Consider the following 14,226-nt stretch of genomic DNA (forward strand, 5'->3'; position numbering starts at 1 on the left):
AAACTATAATTTATATGTGGTTGGTTGGAATAATACAGTAAATTATAAATGATTATTATTTTTGTAGCTTTTTGTCCCCTTTTCTCCACAATTTAGTCGTTATGCCAATTGATTCCTCCCCACAGACATTTCTGTGGAGACATCACTGCTGTTATATCCTACTGACTCACTTACCAGTGAGGAGCCTCCACCGGGAGGACATAGGGCCTACTTATGCATTGGTTGTATTCACAAATTCTGACTTTTAATTGTCAATTGTGGCCCAATATATTTCCGTGGGTAGAACATCCTACTATCCTACTATCCTACTATCCTACTATAATCCTACTATAATTCTAGTAACCTCTGTGCGTTTGTAGTGGTGAAGCTACCCGGTTCTCCCCACTGGCTGGACCAATTGCTCTGATTTTGCACACAGCCATTGACCATTACCATCTGAACTTAACTGTGAAGCCCGTTTTTCAATTTCATCAAATCTCAGCTTCTTATTAGCGTTTTTGTGTCAAAGAATGTCGTCCCATAGCTGCGGCTGCCCAGCTATGGGACAAACTGCCTCCCGGGTTGCCAGATCATGTGCGCATATCCCCCCACGGCTGCGTCGACCGGGTATGGTCTAGTAGTACTAACTCTGCCAAGGTCAGGGCCTTGACGCCCACTGGGGCCATGCATGTACTGGATTCATCATTGTACTAAATGCTTTGATAAAACTACATGCCAAATGTTTACCTCATTTTTACAAGAATTGGTGTTGATTGAAACAAATTACCTCCCACAACATCTTTTTACAGCCTCAGTGTCATGTTGTCAATGTAATTTCTACCATATGAAGGCACTCCTCTATCTTCTGTTATTAACTAGTGGCCAACACTTGTTTAAGTGCTTGACAGGACAGACACACTTGACAGCTGTTCTGAAGCTGAAATATGCAAATATTTGCATATTTCTCCTCTTTTTTTCAGCGATCACAAACCCATAATTCTCCAATGCTATACAGTATTAACAGGCAAAACACAGGAGCGCACCATATTGAGGAGGTGCTGACAACGGAGGATACACACATATTTAACAAACCATGCACATGGGTCTTTAATAATTAATTTGTTTCTAATTGACTTGTTGTATAAGGCAACATTAGATCAGCTCTACACTTTTTAAAAAAAAATTTGCATATAAGATCCTCCAGTGCTGAAACCACCATTGCCGCAATTCATCATAACTGCAACATTAGCCTGAAGCCTGAGCCCAAGTGAGCAACTCAGAGTATTTCTGAATTGTTCTGTTTGCCTGTTTGGAGCTTGCTTCATTAGGGGATTGAGTGCCTGTATCAAGGGTAGACTATAGCTTCTTTGTGCCTGCCACTGTGTCTATAACCATTCTTAACACAATCTCACACTTACCAGTCCAATCCCTAAGCATCAAGAACTCTGTGTAAAGAGGTACACAGACTATTGCAGCATTGTGGAACCCTCAGAACAGGGCTGATAAGAACCATTATACGTTGCTGCGGTGGTAGAGTCAAGCAGACCCTAATGTTTCTGGCGGTGTTCACTCTCCATTCCGACATCTCACCACTCCGACTAGTGGCTTCCGCGTGCGGTTAGGGTTAGGGTTAGGGTTAGGTATAGGGTTCGTCAACGTCGGAAAGGCGACATGTCGGAAAGGAGAAATGCACCCGTTTCTGGCTGGACCAACTTGGCACTATGGCTAGCTTGTTATATTAGCATGTTGTAGCAATGCTAATGGTCATGAAAGCTATCAGCCAGAGCTTTAGTATCAGCTAGCTAATACCTGTCAACAACACTAGTTTCAGCCTTCAACCATCCTGTAAATTGTCATGAGTGATAAAAATCTGTCCACAGACATATAACACCTCACACCTCAAAAAGAGAAAACATGCACATTCATCAGATCATTAGACCATTAGAAAGACAGACTGTATTCATCCCCTGACAAAAAATATGAATTAGCATTTTCAAAACGTTTTTTAAAGCAAGTATGGGCCCAAGGTATGTATTTGCCCTAGGAGTCCAATCTAAAGTAATAGTGGCATTTCATCTGGAGAAAGCTGGTCAAGGATCAACACGACTCTTGCTGTAAATGTCAAGAAGAATTGAGTCATAAAATGTGTGATAGACCATTTTTCTAGCCTGATTATCAGCCTGAAGCTGCGTAGAGCTTCAGTCTGAAATTGGCTGCAGTGTCGGTGATTGCAAGGGGGAGGGAATTTGAATTTCCCTAAACCAATCACAAGAGATCCACGGATCCGCCTACATTTGACGTCATGGCACAGCTTGTTTTTGCAGATATTTGCTGATTGGTCAGCAAAGATTGGTCGTTAGACCCACCCCCACCTCCAACACTCATTGGACGGTACTGGAGGGTATCGAAGATATCCTCACGCTGGGCAAGACGCGTAATATTGTTGTACAGCGACATTCGACCAAACCCCGCCCTGCGATTTCCTGAATACAAAAACGAGAAAACAAGGACTCCGCCCCCGGAGGGGACGGTGGGGGCATTTACAGTCTAATACAGACCAAAACCCTAGTATTCCATCTGGTCTTGTGGCGTGCCTCACTAGGCGTTAGACTGCTGACCCGAGGCTCGAGTTCGAACCCCGCTGGGGGCACTCTTTTTCCGACAACCGCAGGCAACTTTTTTTTGTCTAATAAAGTATAGTTTTGGACCATGACGGAGGCGTGCTGACTCAGCAGACCTTGAGGCCGAGGAGTCGCGCCCGAGCGCCTGCAGGCGCGAGTGCCTGCGACGACCGGCCGATGGTCTGCTAGTCCACTAAGCGCCGTCCGAGTTATGTACCGATAGGCACAGAATAGTAAATGATGTTGTGGGGACTGCGTTTGCCCCAACTGTCACTCAAAGTGACCACTGGCCAATCACAGCGCAACTTTTCCGGGTCTGGGGCGGGTCTTGGCAGAATGTCGGTGCATATCACTATCACGCGGACAAGACCTGGACTGTTGGTTGTCTAGGCGGAAGTGGTTGAATTTGGCGGAAGTACAGCCCAAGGAAATGACGTTGATGCTTTACAAATCTGTTAACATTCTCCGTGAATGAAACGAGTGTTGTAATTCGTCAAAAAAGATTGTTTCCGGGGGAAACACGTACGACAGAAATCCTGTCCACTCAGGACTTCCGAGACACTCGCTGGTTTAGGTTGTGACCAGGCTCTTCTCTTCGCAGATGAGTGAGGCTGGGAACGAGGCTAAGATATCCTAGGCTCACATTTCAACACCAGAACAAGAGGCAGTCCACTCAGAGAGTGGGCGGGGTCTATGGTTTGGAACCAGGCTACCATTTTTCTGCACAAGGCACTACCACTCTCTGCATCCCTCTGAATTGCCCATCATTTCATATCCTATAGTTTTTGTCAGTTTGTGGCCTTTTTTGGATTGCATACACAGTCCAGCCATACAATGCTATATGTTTAACCTAGCCTTATTGTTACAGAGCTCATGCTTGAGAAAACCTGCCATTGGGTGGCTCCAGAAAGAATAAAGTTATTGTAACTGGGTGGGTAGAATGGAGAGCTATATCAAGTTTGAAATTACACACTAAAGGCTCAGATGAGTTTTCCAAGGCGACTTTCTAATTAAGCTTTGAAATGTTTGTTTTGAATTCAACAACAGAATTATAAAGTAAATACACAAGGTTTTTGTTGTGAAGTAACATATCTCAGTCAGTGGCGTAACTGACATTGGATACAGACATATTGACAGAACACCGAGCATACTGACCACAATACCTCAATACCTGTCTGTGTGTCTGTGTGATTGTCCGGGGTATAACTCGGGCACCGTCCGACCAATTTACTTCAAACTAGGGGAGTGTGTCACTGATGACCCGGGTGTGTGCAGTGCAGAGTGGGACTCTGTCAGTTGTCAAGAACCTAAAAAATCACACCCTGTGTGAAGGTAGCGGCGCCTTTGATACATTATGTCATCGATATGTGTTTATAATGTGTTTATAGCCATGTGTCACGTGAAGCTTGACCAATCACTTTGTTGACGGGTCTGACCAATCAGAACGTTGACGGGTCTGACCAATCAGAACGTTGACGGTGAACACGGACAAAGTCAGGTATAGAGCAGGATCCGCTCTATACCTTGACGGGTCTGACCAATCAGAACGTTGACGGGTCTGACCAATCAGAACGTTGACGGTGAACACGGACAAAGTCAGGTATAGAGCAGGATCCGCTCTATAACTAAAGGTATAGAGCGGCTAGCGCCACTAAAAACACAAACTGTCTGTCTGTGGGTCTAGGGAGGACGCACAGAATCTCTGTATCTCGGGGGGTGTAGGCATTAGCTTTCCGGATTTGCCTGATTGGCCAACCCAACACGTTGGCTTCAAGGATTGACCGGGCTTTTGCGGGTACAACGGGTCTCTGACAATTCAATGGTATTGCATAACGGGGTGGGGCATTAATTCCCAACTTTCATTGTTACATCGCTTCCAACTTGCGTGGTCCCCGATAAAGCAAAGCAACAATTCAAGACATACATATTGTTGATTACAGATATCTATTCAACATTTTGTCTCTACATGTATTCTGGCAGTATGATACAGTATGGTTGCAGGCTGCAGCTGTAAGTTTGTGCTGATAAACATTTGATGCTTGAGATGACTTTCAGGAACTATGAAATCTATAACTGTTATGATGACAGCCTGCATGGGGCTTACTTGTTGTGTGGTAGCCTTAGGTAAAACCTTCGTTATGCAATCACTCTCAAATAATCACCATCTGCTATAGGATTTAGGATGGCAGAACGGGCACCTTGGCTGACGCAAGCCCCAAACTCAATGCCACTGACTTCTTGACATCTCTTCCTTCTCAGGGCACCGCAATCTCTCAATTAACCCAGATTAATTTATGTTTATAAATTCTGCACCATCTGTGCCCTTAGGAATGACCTGAGAAATGCATTATCACGGTACAGTATTTGACATTTAGGCCTTAAGGGAAATATGGGGGAAACAAGTCTTGTATTTATTATACATATTTAATTTCTTAACTGTCGATCTTCTCCAAAATTGGTTTCATACAGGATTGAGAGCCTGTGTAGCCTACTATTGTCCATTACCAAATACCCAAATACTGGTGACTGCTCAAGTGAGGAGTCGGAACAGGTGTGTTGAATTAAATTTATAAAAGGGAAATGGCCAGAGGATGATTGTCTTTAAATGAGGCAGAAAATAAGATGGTACCTTCACTTCAGGCTCTGATGTGGTAATACGTACCTTAACAAAGGTCATTTTCGCCAACAAGTTGGTCAATGGTCCCTTTTCACAGCAGCAATAGACCTTTTGATTCCATTCAGGCTCTGCGAGGCTCTGCTACAATATGTAACAAAACATTAATTAGTAAAATTGGTAACACTGTACACCATACTGTAGTATTTAATGTCAATATGGACTGAAACGTCTATTGTGACTGGTAAAAACTGCTGAAGGTAGTGTTTGTTGTGGCTGTGTTTCCTTTAGGTGTTACAGTGGTTGGTACCTTGGACAGCTCCTGTATGGTTAGCTGCTAAGGGCCTATTATTTCATACTGCTATTACATTACTTTACTTTACATATTATGTACATATTGCTTAATTTTTATTTAATGATAGTGCATAAGCAGCATCTATCATACAAATATTTGTCTTTCTGACTTTGACAACATTTAACATGACTTATGATCAGTGATATGTGCCCTGGCCAGTGATATGTGCCCTCACAAGTGTAAAGACTATACAGTATAGGTCCGATTTATACGTCATGACAGTATTGTGCGCCAAAAATAGCAGATCTACGAGCTCACAATATCTGCTATTTATGGCATGCAACACCACCATTGTACTATGTCTTTAAATTAAGCATATCATTCTATACATTAACAATATTCCCCATGCTACTGGGGAAATACTTTTGTAATAGTCTGGTGACATTTAAATTCAACAAATGGGTTAAAATTGTTGGAAACAATTTAGGTATCAGGATTGGTTTTCAAAGCAGTGGGTGTATGTTTGTTTTCTCCCGTCCCATTCATTGAATTTAGATTTCCCCAGATGTATCAGTAAGCGGAGATCTCTCATCGTCTGCCTACGCAAGACTACTTGTGGAGTGACAACCAAATTCATGTTAAATGTTTTAAAAGATGAGAATATTATTGAATGCAGTGTCTGGATGGGTGTAACGTTCATGACAGTTAAATATTTAGACTAGAGTATTGTCTGATAGTACCTTAATACCCGTAGTCCACCACATCTTATGCCACACCACCAGTTTTACTGCGGTCACGCCATCAGTTCACTGGACATTTCCCAACTACCTGAAGTGAAGATGTTCCTGAAGTGAAGATGTTGCCTTGTTCAATAGGTTGAAAGGATTTTCTGGAACCAATGAGAAAAAAAGAGTCCAGCGCCATTTATGGACAGAAAGTCATGGTTTCCCTGTCTGACTGCCACTTTACCCCACAGCATCTGCAGTCTGGCTGAACTAGGCTTGAACTAGGCTTGATTCACCCAGAATATTAAACGTCATAATCAAGATGTACAACACTATTGATTCCACCGCATAGTCTGCGGTGCAGAGCAACAGTTTATTGATTCAGTGAAATGATTGGATCTGGACATTCTGTTGTTGCCTAGTGGTTGATTGTGTTCATTTTAGAAGGCCATGTTTGAAAATCATATTGTTCTTTTCTCTCACAGGATCTAGAGGAATGCTATAATGATGTGTTTCTTAGCCACTGAGTTGGATTGGCTCCTTGCCTGTCAATGCCATGTAAAAACAAAACGGAAGAAGAAAAAATAAATCTATTCAAAGTGAGCCCCAAATACAAACCTCTGCAATTCTTTGCAAAGCACACTCTTCTTCTTCTTTCGTGTATCGTCATCAAATGTCCAGCTTTGTGTCGTGTAGCCATGTCCTCGTCTCAGGTCCCACTCTGAAGAGGCCCTCCTCTGAAGGTGGTCTATGTAGGGGACAAGCGGTGATGATGTGGTTGGCAGTCTGCTCAGGCTCCCCGCACTCACATGCTGCACTGTCTGTTAGACCCCACTTCTTCATAGGTGCTTTGAAGCGGCCAACCCCGGTGCGTAGGCGGTTCAGGAGGGTCCATTGCCGGCGAGGTAGGTCTTCTCCTTCAGCGCCATCTCCAGGGTCCCGGATATGGTGGTGTATGCGTGTCTGTCCTGCCGACTCCCACTCCTGCTTCCATGCCGCCGCCAGCCAGGCTTTAGTTGACAGGTCCTCCGGGATGGAAGTGAGCATCTCTTGGGCCGCCAAGTTGTATGGGTGGCGAGACTTGAGTCTGCTTGGAGGTGTTGCCATGGTTGTGGTGTCATGGAGGAGGTGCCAATCGTGTTCCTGGGCTTTCCTTGCTAGGGCGAGGGTGGCAGCCTCTCGCCGTAGGCTGGCTGGCGCAATTCCTGCTAGGACTGGCAGGTAGACCACAGGGGTGGGTTTCAGGCAGCCAGTTATGATCCTCAGGGCGTTGTTAATGGCCGCATCCACCTTCTTGGTGTGTGGGCTTCTGCTCCATGTTGGGGCACAGTACTCGGCAGCAGAAAAGACGAGGGCTTGAGTGGAGATACGTAATACCTTTGCGGAGGCACCCCAGGTCGTACCAGCGAGGCGACGGATGAGTGAGACCCTTGAGGTTACTTTGGCCCTCACTTCCTCGAGGTGTTGTTTGTATGACAAAGTCCTGTCCAGGCGTACGCCAAGGTACTTTGGGGCCTGTTGGAACTCCAGGGGTTTGCTGTTCACAGAAATCTCCAACTCCCTTGTCGCTTCCTTGTTGCAGAGGTGGAATGCTGCGGACACCGTCTTCCCAGTGCTGAGCTGCAGGCGCCAGCTGCGAAGGTAGGCAGCCAAGATGCCCATGTCCTGGTTTAGGCCCTCTTCCACCGCCTTCCATGTTGGTTGTTGCAGCATGATGGCTAGGTCGTCTGCGTACCCGTACCTTCTGGATGTTGTTGCAGGTAGGTCAAGGATGTATATGTTGAAGAGCATTGGTGAAAGAACAGACCCTTGTGGCACCCCATTTCTCAGCCTCCTGAGCCTGCTGCGCTGGCCGTCACTGGTCTGGAGGGTGAAGCTGCGGTTTGACAGCATCTCCATGATGAAATTGACCATATGACGGTCCGGGATGGTTCTCAGCAGCTTCAAGTGGAGTCCGCGGTGCCACACGGTGTCATAGGCGGCGGTCAGGTCCAGTAGGACAACCCCTGCTTTTGCTTTGGCCTGGAAGCTTTCCTCAAGGTCTTGCGTGAGCAGGGTTACTTGGTCCACCGTTGACCTGCCCCGACGGAAACCAGCCTGTTCCCTCGGAAGCTGTGGGTCTACTACAGGTTCAATGCGGCTGTGGATCATCCTCTCCAAGATTTTAAAAGGGACGCAGAGCAGCGAGATTGGCCTGTAGGCCTTGGGGTCATCCGGGGGTTTGTTGGGTTTCAACAGGGCTATGACAGCCGCCCGTCTCCATGTCCTTGGGAGTTTGGACTTTCGGAGGCACGCCGAGAGGAATGCGCACAGCCAGGTGGATGCACACTCAACGAGTCTTCTTATTTTGTGTTGCATCTGTGTACATTATTGTTCTATTCATTTGTTATCACATGTTATGAGAATGTGTTGGGGGGATTTGTTATGTGTTTGTTGTATTAATATCATTGGTTGTTCAATTTATCATTTATTTTATCTGTTACGTTTTTAGAAGGAACTACAGTATATATGAGCCACAAATCCCTCTGTAGAGCATTTGTAGTTGAGTTGGTTTGGTGGTTTGGGTGTGGGTGTTCCTATAAAAAGTCGTTGTCATGACTACTCCTACTACTACTATTGTTCAGGTCCAGTGCAAATGTCATTGTGCATTTCCATGCAGGACTCAGTAAAGTACAGTGCTGCACTGCTAATGGAGGCTGACACTAAAGCAAGTGTACATAATTGTAACTGTATGTGTGGGCTGGTTGAACAGACATGTGAGCAGCACTAGGCGTGCACGTGCATCACTACTTTCCACCTCTCTCATGCAAACCACCCAGGCTCTGCAGGGAAATTGAGTTGCAATTAATAGCCTAATGATTCTTTTTAAAATTCTAAGTGGGTCGGGAAGGCGCTTCTAAACCCAGCTCTCCTGTTGAATGGGGACCCAAGGAACCCTGGGAACACAAAATACCAAATACTTCGTTTTTTAGAACATACAATCAATCTTAAACATGTAAATGTGTTGAGATGCTGTGGTCTAATTTATACAAAGTGTTTCACATCTGCTTCACAATTAGTTGGGTTACACACAAATCAATCTGTCTCAAAGATTGATCAGGTTGAGGAACATAATTTGACAAGGCTCCTGAGTCGAGGGCTCATTTTATCGACCAGCTCTCTTATGCCCTCTTCCCCAAGGATTCATTCTCTCGCTAAATACTCCAGCTAACAAAGAAATGCCTAAGAAATTGAGAGTTATGGTTTTGACTGCAGCATGTGTGCATTCCCAGATGTACCGCTATGTATGCATCTTAATAAACATGAATATACAATATCTGGATGCTGGGCCAAATAATATAAATTATATGGAGATATATTATTGTCATGCTACAAAATGTTCTCATTTCCCTTGTCCTCTGTCCCTGTTCTGCCGACTCTATTCCACTGTATTGCTCACATACTGCAATACATCAACTTTTCCCAGCATAAACATTTATTTCAGCACCATTGCTACACATGCTGCAAAAACCTCAATCCTTGCATCCAATCAACTTACCAACCCCCTATACCACCATCCAGAGGGGATCTTATTACTGGCAGTACTATTGTTGCCCCCTGGAGCCCTTTGTTCACACCAGATTCAACAAAGATAGAACAGGTGGAGAGAGGTGGAGAGAACACACACACACACACACACACACACACACACACACACACACACACACACACACACACACACACACACACACACACACACACACACACACACACACACACACACACACACACACACACACACACACACACACAGTGTATACATACATACTGTATACAGTATATAAATAAAATAATAATAAAATCTGTATTTGTATATAATATATATACTAATAGTATTGTATACTTAATAGTATGTCTAATATACAGTACAAATACAGTACATAAAAAATGCTGAATTCACTATAAAAATAATTAGGAGATACATTTCGATGAAATGAAAATGGCAGAATCCATCAGTAGACTTGAAGCACGAGTAGTCCATCAGCATCAGGGGTTGTGAAGAGAAAAATAGTCCCCCCATGCCACAGCCTCCGGCTCAGGGATTTAAAACCATTAAACCCTGTTATCAAATATGAAGACCCCCGCCCGTGGAACAGCAGACGATATGTAACCCCCTCTCTGTCGCTCTCTTTCTCCGTCTCCATTCTGTAATGCCTGGGGATTACAGCTCATAAAACTATCCATTTTCTATCAAATCCCACAGCGATGGAGGTGGTTTTCCGCCCATTTTATTGTTCAGTGAAAGTAATTGGTCATACAATGTAGCAGAAGGTCCAGAACCAACCTGTGTTCTGTGTTCCTGTTGTGATCTTATATCATTTGGTATCCTGGAAATGCATTGTCGTTTGGGTTTTTATTCTTTCAGTCCTCTGTTCATATCCTGGACCTTGTACATACATTTTTCGTTCCTCCATTTCTTCACCCCCCCTTCATTCATTTGTTCCTTTCCTTCTTTCTTTCATTAATTTCTTCCCTTCTCTTCTTTCCTCACCTCCCTTCACATCTATATCTCAATTTCATGACCCGCCGGCTCAGATCACCCATCTCTGCTCTACTTCATTGAGAGGGGCAGGTTGATATAGTTTGACCTTCCACGCACACTGTATAAGGATAGAGAGGCTGACCTGCAGACCATTGATCCACCAGTCCGCTTACTAATGGGTCACCTCGATTTCATACGTACAGCGCCAGCCCCCTAGCCCAGAGAAACCCCTCCGGGGAGCCCCTGCTAGAAGTCCTAGTAGATATCAGCTCAGCTCCAACGACAATGGAGATTAGAAAGGTTACATTCAGGGCTCAGTGGTGGCCTTGAGAGCTAAATGATGGAAGGCCATGTTTGAATTCACATTCATGTTCATTTGAAAGGATTATATCACTGCTGCAGGCAAAAAACAAATTGTATTGTGGAAAAGTATGTTCCGGCAAATTTACATTATTTTGTTGTAGGTTTACATTTGTATAATGTTTAGTTATTCTTTCACAAGATTTATTGACCCATTGGACATGAAACTCACTCAGGTGTAAATAACTGTGAAAAATCTGAAATTCGTGTTTGTGCAAGCTCCATCGTTTATGTTGTTTTCATGAGGAAATGAAAAAGAAGCGGGCGGGGGGACAGGGAGAGCAATGATAAAAAGAAATCAAACAGTAAAAGTGAAAGGAAAACAAAGCTTACACACACACAGAAGTAAGAAGGTGCTAACCCCAAGTATTTATGGATCACCAAAATAAAATGAAACCAAAATAAACAAGAAATGACACAGTCATATATATCAGCTCGCAGCAAGCTAAACCCCTTGAAAAGTACTGTCAACTACACTGTTTCAGAGACATAGCGAATGGCATTCTTATTAAGCTATACATTTTTATGTTAAATAATCCTGACCTGAGCGCAGGGTTTCTAATGATCTAATAATTGAACTAGGCTTTGTATCAAACAGAGCGCTGACAACATCAGATTGGGGAGGGGTGGTCTCGGTAAACTGTGTTGTTTGGGCCATTCATCAATCAAATAGACAGCTTATAAGACAACGTCACACTGATAAGTAGCAGCATGTGCACAGTTTAAACAGAGCGTTCTATCGTTAAATAAAACCATATTTGCCAGTCTGTGATCCTGTCCGCAGAAACGCTAAACAAGGTGGCTGCTTCTGCAAAAGTGAGCTAGCCCTTTGATTTGGTGGCCGAGTGAGGAACAGCACCACAGATTTACCATAGAGATATATACAGTGACACATACATTGCCACACAGTATTGCATCGACATGTTTAGATCCCATATGCTGCGTAGTTGTTTCTGAGAGGACATTGAGCCCTCCTTGGCTGGTCTTTTACCAAGGCCAACCTCATTGGCTGGCCTGGCTGCGTCGCTTTACTGATCAGCTCTGCGAGCTGATAAAAATAAGATAAAAAAATAGGTAGAATACACAGTTTTGCATAATAAGGTTATGCATGCAAATAAGGTTGCGAATGCTGAAACATAACTGCCATTATCTCTAGGTCACATTATTGCTTTGCTCTTCTCACTGTGTATACTGTGTTTCTGCATTTATAAAGAAATAATAAAGGAGAGAGAGGGGGACCTGAAAGAAAGGGGGAAGGGAAAAGAAGTAATATCTCTATTTGTTCGTGCATACGCATGCGTGTATAAGGTGGAATTACAGAAGAGATGGAGAGACGAAAGGTAGACCTACATGTGCAGAAGAGAAGAGGGGGTGCAGTACCTTTACTACAGTACAAGAAAGAGCTCTGATACTGTATAGTACAGTATGTCAGCAGTTTATGTAACTGCTATCTCGATCTATAAATTCACAAAACCTGACCCATCGGCTTCACACATTGCCTGAACTTTGCGTCACGTTTGTGCCACAGCACCAATATAAGTCTTAGCATGTACAATGGAACTCGCGTATGCTCATGTACGTCATCAACACAACGTCAGAGGTTTCTGACGACATCAAGGATCTGCATATTTAGTTGATCGGTCGTATGGTCGTGGGCACCATACGCAACAAGCCACACCGTTACGTGTTGTGAGCTTTTAGATTGGCTATTTTCACTACTTTTACGCAACTGTCAAATGACAAAGTATAGAATAGGGCTAAAGGATGACCAATATCGTTCATTTATGAAACATGAAAAGATGAAACATGGAGATGCCCAAAGCAACTATATTCTCTCCCAGCTGTTGTGAGAAACAACGTACCCTAGAATAGAAGTTTTAACTGGGCCAAGGTTTCTAAGTTTGTTTCAAACTTCCCTATTAAGAGATACTGTGGGGAAACAGGAAGGCAGAAGGAAACATTTTATGCATGCATACATTTAATGGCCATTCTCGTGCACGTTTGTGGATAACGGAAGTACTCTCATTCATATTTCACTAGCATGTGCCCTCTTGGTTTTAACCCCAGCAAAGTGGGGATCTGTTTACGTGGTCGTTCACCACTTTACCCTCTGACACAGCACGTGGACATCAGTTATAACAGCGATTCTCAACCAAATAATTGGCAAAACACTACAATTTGGCCCTCACACCTACGTCGCACCGCCGATCCGACCAATATGTCTGAGTCATAGTGACGGGGGCTTTTTCAGAGTACCCGTTGTACCTGTCTGTCTGTATCCCTTTTGTGCCCATATATGGAGATATCTGATGTCATTAGTATACGCCCATACCTTGTATATTGGCATGCCCATATATGGGCATATTGGTTGGATCGGTGGTTCTTAACAACGTGATATCCACATATACCCATATATAGACATATCGGTTGGATCGGTGGTTCTGGACAACCGCATATCCGAACGACTCGGCGGCGGACACCGCGCTCCCTCGTGTCCTTGCCTATCCAAGTCGGTCGGTCGGATGCACATGACCATATAGGCATAGTGGTCGGATCTGTGGCTCTGGACAACCGGATCTCCATATACGCCTATATATGGGCATATCAGGTTTGTTTATGGTTATGTCTGAGTCATAGTGACATGCCTACATATGGGGGCATTGGGTTTGTTTATGGTTATGTGACATAACCATAAACAAACCCGATACACCCATATAGGCATGTCACTATAACTCAGACATAACTTATGTCTGAGTCATAGTTACATGCCTACATATGGGCGTATCAGGTTTGTTTATGGTTATGTCTGAGTCATAGTAACATGCCTATATATGGGTGGATAGGGTTTGTTTATGGTTATGTCTGAGTCATAGTGACATGCCTATGTCTGAGTCAGAGTGACGTGGCCGTGTTCCTGCCTATATCTGAGTCAGAGTGAGGGCCCACCGGCCCTCCCAGTAGCCAATTTTAATATAGGATAATAACAGAAAATATATATAAAATGAGTTATTATATGTATGTATTCATATAAAGCAATGACTATTTTATTATGAATGCCAGCTCATATAGTGCATCATTGAGAAAACAATTTAGGTCTGTGGTTACATAAA

The sequence above is a fragment of the Gymnoscopelus microlampas genome (assembly GCF_963454915.1).
Source record: "Gymnoscopelus microlampas genome assembly, chromosome: 20".
Lineage (NCBI taxonomy): Eukaryota > Metazoa > Chordata > Actinopteri > Myctophiformes > Myctophidae > Gymnoscopelus > Gymnoscopelus microlampas.